The sequence below is a fragment of the Erithacus rubecula genome (genome assembly GCF_903797595.1).
Source record: "Erithacus rubecula genome assembly, chromosome: 5".
NCBI classification, from domain to species: domain Eukaryota; kingdom Metazoa; phylum Chordata; class Aves; order Passeriformes; family Muscicapidae; genus Erithacus; species Erithacus rubecula.
In genome coordinates, this window is record NC_136687.1 from 29459681 (window position 1) to 29466876 (window position 7196).

The 7196-nt window shown below is 36.7% G+C and overlaps 1 long non-coding RNA gene across 1 annotated transcript; it reads right to left on the reverse strand.

Annotated features, from left to right (window-relative positions):
• Positions 1 to 2766: 2766 nt before the first annotated feature.
• On the reverse strand, positions 2767 to 6943 carry LOC306802666. The gene is made up of 2 exons (XR_013774428.1): positions 6869 to 6943; positions 2767 to 3000 (listed from the first exon to the last, which is right to left on the reverse strand). It is a non-coding gene; the product is annotated as an uncharacterized lncRNA (long non-coding RNA).
• Between the last annotated feature and the right edge of the window lie 253 nt (positions 6944 to 7196).

The following is a 7196-nucleotide window of genomic DNA, read 5'->3' on the forward strand; positions in this document are numbered from 1 at the left end:
TGAGCAGACCGCTGCTGGCCAGGCAAAGTGTCCCAGATATAAGAAACAATAAACTGTCCTTGGAAAAAGAAAAAACTGTCTCCGGCAGTCTCTCTTCGGCGGCTTCGGGGAAAACCAGGTTTTGAACCACCTTCGTGTCCCTCTGGGGTGATCTCGGGGCAAAGGAGGAACCCCAGACTGGGACAATTAAGATCAATATTAATCATGTAGCAGAAAACTGACTGTTTCACATACACACAGCCCTTACACATACACTCAGCCTGATCTCCATAATATTCCACTGAGAAAACCGAGCTGTTGAAAAAATTCATTTTGCAGCTAATATTTACAACTCAAAATATGGGCAGGGAGAGTGGTCTTAAGAATTGCACTGACTCCATTTGCACCATCAGAGGCTTTACAATCAATTTCCTATTTCTTAAGGGTTCTTTTCATTTTGCAGACCTCTGAACAGACCAGAATGTGACGTTTACTTGAAGCATCTAAGTAACTCTTCAATGAGTCATCCTGCAAATTACTTTTTCCTTCAGCCTCTCTAGGATACAGAGCCCTAAGTTCCAGAAGTGAAATACAAGGGAATAATCAGCTGCATTTCCCATCATTATGATGCTGACCTTCATTGCACTTTCAAAGAGAGATCTGATTCAGTGATTCCGACTCTGTTTTACTGAGCATTCACCCAGTGCAATACACTAAAATGTATTTCCTCTCATAAGGAATTAGTCCATTTCTTTTTCTTTTTTCATATTTATATATTTATATATTTATATATTTTTTATATTTTTTTTCATCATCTGTATTTTACTGGATAAAAAGTCTGTGGGTAGAACCATGCAATAATGTATATTTACTATCTAAATTCTTAGAGCTGTGCTCATTTTTAATTCGCTGGAAAAGAGGATAAGCATCTGTAACATTAATATTTGTAATTCACCTTTAAAACAAAAATTCTCATTGATTATATCCATAGAAACACAGACTCTAAACTTAAGATTAATTTGAAAAAAAACAGAAGTTAAAAAAAACCCAGTATTTTCTACTTAATTTTTTCCTAATACAAAAGATTTTCTATATCCCCAATAAGCACCTGCAAAACCCACCCCAAACTTTTTTTCTCTTTGCAAGAGCATGTATCAGTACTGCCTATGATTCCAAATACTTAACTTTTTGGGAGCCTTCATTACTTACCACACTCTAACACCAAAATTTTAACTAAATGAAACTACTTGACATTTTATATTTCCACCTATGAATTAATACACTTTAACTGTAGTTGCTTTACAGGTTTTAATAATTCAAGTCAACAAGTACAGTCTTAATTCTTACACATTTTGCATATTTCACTGATTGATGGTTCAAATTACCACTAAGAAAGTCTTCCTCTGTACTTTATGAATTTCAGAGTATTCATTACCTGAAATTACCTGAAGTGCTTAATGTGTCATTGTTAAATCCTTTGTGCCTTCCTGCATTGTGCCTATAGCTGATAAAACAGCATGATGCTTCTTCATGAAGGGGGTGTCAGTCAATTCTCATGCAGGAAAAAGAGGCAGCACCATAACACTTTCCATTCTTTTTCTCTCTGGTGTAAGGACAGAAAAAGCCCTGGCTAGAATGTAATGCATTCTGCCAGTTTTTTTCTGCATTGGATTATATACTGAAAATGATTTTTATCTTCACAGCAAAATATCACCTTCGGTTTCCTCCCTAATATCCAGCAATAAGCACCTTGGCCACCTAGGGATCAAATCAAGAAGCTTCTTTTTCCAGAAAGTCAACTAATGCTGGTTTTAGGCCATGACTGTTAAAAATAATCAGATAAAACAAGAATTTCAAAACGTCAAGCCTAAGGTTTCTCTTGATCCTGTCTTTATATCAACTTTGTCTGCTAGACCCTGTACATTTTATTGCAAATCTTTCAATTTCCTTTGATCCTCACCTCTCTCTACCCAGCTGGAAATCAGAGATCTATTTTACCTGATGTGACAGTGAACAAGTCAACAAAGAGGGCTCTGTTTCCCCAGGTAAAATCCTGGGTCAAAATCCCAGCTCTGGTAGAAGGCAGGATTCCACCTCTAGCATGATTATCTTTCCCCTGTCACAGAAGAAATCCTGTAAACAGTGGTTCCATATATATAAGTCCTCCCTAATACTTTAGACTGTGTACAAACATATTTACTTTATTACCTTTTGTGTAACATTATTTCCAGTCAGTGACCAGCAATCCAGACACACTCCATATGCAATTTTGCATTTTTTAACATACATTTTACTAACAGGGCATAGTAGTAGTACAAAGGTGTCCTCAAAGGTTAAGGCTCTCTCTATTTCAAATCTGAGAGTGTAGTAGCAAGGAATAAAATAGAGTGGAAATCTTCTGAATCCAAAGTCTTAGAGAGTAGGTGAGAACAAGTGTCTGATGCCACAGGAAAAGGTCAGTGACCTTTGTGCTTTGAGCTGTGCTGCTTCCAAAGGTCTAAGCTGCACTCACTTTGAAACTGAGCTGTGTGGTCAGTCCTGCAAGCAACTGGACTGAAAAGTGTGAGGGTAGTCCAGACAATTTTAGGTTTGCTAGGCTGAGTGGCTAAGAATCTTAATGTTCATTTTTCCTAATATCTCCAGGTCATGGCTTCTCCAGATTGCTAAAGTAAAAGCTGTGAGATTCACTTTTTTTCCTTTCTTTTGCTATGCCATGGGGAAAATTAAATATGCAATAATACAGAATCTGGTACTCCATCTAAAATCCAATAAAAGGGACAATGAATGTTTAGACGCTCACCTTTACTCTCCAAAAGTATAAAGCTAGTATTATAAGCCCCTCTCAAAAATAGAGTTCTTTATCCACACTACTGCATGTGCTTGAGAAAATGTGCTATTTACTCAGTCCCAGCAGAGGCAGTCCAAGCAGCAGCCACTTTGCATCTCAGGTGTAGCAGTTGAGACAGGCTGAGTCCAAATGAGTAAAATGGCAGTTCCTCTGCTCTTAACACTTCATTGCACCTGTGAGGTATGAAATAAATCTAAAGCCCTCTCAGCAGACTATGAACATAATCAGGATTTCCTGAATAAATGCAAGATTTTGGTTATTTCCCAACAGATCAAGCAACAATTCTTATTAAAAAATGAAATGTGTTCTTTCTGTTAAAATATTAACTAAAGACTTCACAAATTACAAAACTTGCAATTATGCTGAGTGCATGGTCCCCAGGGAATTGAAACCGGTCATAAAAGAGGTCTGAAGATGGCACAGTTTAAGGTCAATATATTTATAAAGCTTGCAGAAAATAGGACCAAGTTTCCTTCACTTCAGGAGAACACTGGAAAATAATTATTTGAGACTGTTAGAACAGTAACAAAATATCTGAGTGAAGTGTTATCTATTCAATATGGAGTTTTTTTATGCAGCATATGCTTGAGGTGACAGAGACAACCCTACTCTGGTAATTGGCTAATGATACGGGAGCACTTCCAAGAAGATCAGATCTCTGCTCCCCTCTGTTCTTTGAAAGGTCAGCAGTTTCTCTCAGCAACTCATCTTTTTGGCTCCCTTATTTAGTGAAAAATGGACAACATGAAAATGAAATGCATTTGATTCACCAAATAGACTTGCTTTGAAGTTTGACCTGAATAATCTTTTAAATTTGGTTCATCTGCCAAGGGATAAAAACAATTATTCATACAGCTTTACTGTTGTCACTCTAATGCACGATTAACGTTCCAAATATAAAATAAAAGTATTTTTTTCCCTCATTCTGAAGACCTGACATAACCTCCACACTTCATGAGAAACAGGGGTGTCTTTGAATCCTGAATGGTTCCCAGGATAGGAAGTTACATCTGTTCTACACAGTGACTAAGCCTTATAAATAAGAGTTTCAACCCAGTGAAGCAACCCAGGTGTCAGTTACCAGAACAATCCTCAGACAATACTCAACACTGTTGATAAAAGCTCCTGTGCTGAGACAAACAACTCATAACACCACTGAGGAATGTAGAGAGACACTTACCAAGTGAAGTTCCTGCTTACTTGTGCAGGTAGTAAGGAATGTTCTGCTTTGTAGGCATCTGAGCAGGGCAATTTAGCACCATGAATAAGCACCCCAGTGCCAAACAACCACAAAAGCAAAACAAAGAGAGCAAGAACGCTGCTGCATCAGGACTCTGCTGAATCCAGGCTAATTAGCCTTGCTATGAACAGAGCTAATTTACTCTGGAAGAACACTAAATTGCTTCTGGACCCCACTGGGGCTTTTGCAGCACGCTTGGCAGCCCATGGCACCACCTGGACATGCCATAATATGATCCTGGCTCAGGGATCACTTACAGGAGCACAGCTCTCAGTCCTCCCCCGTGATACAGCAGAGCTTTCAGAAGTCATTCTGTTAACACCTCTAGAGAGCACACAGGATGATATCCTGCAGAGAGAAGCTCTGGCCTCGTGAAAGGGAGAGGTGAGCTACTCTCCAGCCTGAATAGGGCCAGCATTTCCCTTTCCTTGGTGTGAATCCTGAGCTGTTCTACTAGCATCAGCTACTTTTATAATCTTAAGACTTTACCTCTGAGTTCACTCCAGATGAAATTTTTTGCTTAATGTGTATAGATTGTCTCAGCTACATCTGAAGTGCTCTGACACTCAGGGTTAAGAGTCCATGACATCCATTTCATTTTTGCAACATAGCAAGGCTGGTTTTGAGACAGAAAAGAAAAGGATAATTCTTCAAAGAAGCTGCAAGTCAAAGGTAGATGAGGAGAATGTAAATGTTGCCCTGGCTGAAATATAACTGGTACAGTTTCAGCTGCCATATGTAGTTTTCAAAAAAGTGCCAGAATAACCACAAATTGTGGTAATCCTTTCTGTGCTACCTTGGACTTTGAACATTCATCAGCAAACTATAATTTGTAATGCTACTCTTTAATTTTCTTTCTGTATTATATATTTTTATATATTACCTTATAGTGCTGATGGACAAAATGGGCCTTAGTATTTCCTCTATTTTTTAAAAGTATTGGGGTTTTGTGTTAATGGAATAAAGTCCAAAAGCTAAGAATACTCCATTTCTTCCCTTGCTTGCTTTATTATATATTTGCATGCTTTAGCTGCCAAAGGATATTTTGCTCTCCCATCCATCCCCATTTTTTCTCATTAGTAATATTCTTTGCATAAGGTCTTTCATCAATCTTCCACTGAATCATAAACTTTAATCTTTTTCCATGGTTTAAAATTGCCATGGAAGATACAGCCTTTGTACATGTACTGCTTAACACCAGCACACACTCCAGTTTCTTCTAACTCTTTCTCTGATGCCAAAGAACTCCTCTGATCTCCCATTTTATCTTCAAAAAACAATTATTCTGGCAGATACTTAATTAGTCATCTTCCACAATGATTTTTGCTATGATGTTTGCTTTCATTGTACACTTACATGGTAGGAGGAAAGCAACTTAGCCCTTCTGATACAAAGAACATTTTTGAAATCACAAAAATGGTCTTTGAGGTGAGGGTGCTGGTGCCAGGAGAAGAAGTACTGATAAATAAAAGTGAGCAAAATTAAAAGGTTATTTAATGTGGTCGTTTAAGCTTGTATTCTTAAAACTTCATGCAATATATAGTGAAGGGAATACATCAGAGACCACAATGGCTTAAGAATCCCACTTATCAAATAAAAAATGGAGACCTGACAAGGTCCCTTCCAACCCAAACTATTCTATGGTTTTATGATTACAGAGGCAAACAGAAGAATAAACATTAAGTGATTCTGGAAACTTGCCAATGTGGATTTGAAGCAAGATCTGGACGGCATTTTCAAAATGTCAAATGTTTCCTACACTAGAAAGCACACAATTAGGTGCTCTAGAAAATACAGTCAGATGTTCCTTTCTTTTAATTTAGAGTCTTTGTACAAATACAATTGCATTTAATCATGATAAATTAATAAATAACATCAAAATTTTCAAATATTTAAAAAAAAAAAAAAATCATAATTTTTTTCAATGGTTTGATTTGCCCAGTGGCCTGACAAAAATAAAACTGAGCTGAAACTTTATGAAAACCAAATTCATGATATACCTAATGAAAACATAATCTTCATGAGAAATTTTTTTGGTCTAAAAATAAAGAACATCTGAAAATCCAGGTTGTTTTATGCTCTTTTACTTTCTGCCTTTTAGCCTAATTGCAGAACACAGAAGTAAAAGCCCTTCAGTAAAATGTCTGGAAGAGACAGGAGATACCCTAATTTGACTAAAATCTCTCTGGATACTTAGTCTCAGAGATTTTTTTTCTTTGAACTCCTCATGTGCTAATAAATTTAATAGGTAGCCTCACAACAAAAAATTGATCTGTAGTTGTTGAGTGTCTGAGATATGAGTCACTGCTACAGAGTGCCAGAAGCTCTTATACTGTCTCTACCACACTTAAAAAAGCCTTCCTGGGGGACTCTTCATGCTCTGAACATTAATGAAAGAAAATGGAATTACCCAAACCCATCAAACCTGTCTGTTGACAGAACATTAGCAGGCAGATGCATAAGAACCTCTGAACAGAACAGCAGATATATTACTTACAGAACTGGTCATAACATCTGAAATACAAATTTCAGTAAAGTGCCAGCAACTGATTTTAATATTGTTAGGTTATTTCACATGATTATCATTTTTACTCTGTGTCCTAAAAGAAAAAAAAATATAAAAATAAATAAATAAATAAAAAGTATTAGTTATTTAATTTTCTGAAAAAGAAACCCATAGATGTGTGCATGAATAATCTGTTCATTTACCTTCCATATTATTCTGTCACTTCCATCTCATCTACATAGAAATAATTAATTTTAGCATAGAATTGCCTGTGTATCATAGTCTAGAAACTTACTTGCATTGTCTGTTCCTGCAATATTCCTTAAGGAAATGTAATTGCACCTCTATCTGAAACATAATTTTTATCTCATCAAAAGCATTTCTCCCCATGCATCTGGCCTTAAAATATTTTGCTGTTCTGTAACTAGAGATGAATAAAATAAGAATCAAAGTCATAAGAATTAGTGAAATGAGCTCAACTCACAGAGAACCCAAGTCAGACATGGATTGTTTTAGACCTGGGGGAATGTCTCTCATATGAGCTCAGGTCAAAGAGATAAGCTGAGTCCATTTATAATGACTAGTTATCCTGTAACACTTAATGCTACTAGAGGATTTTTGTT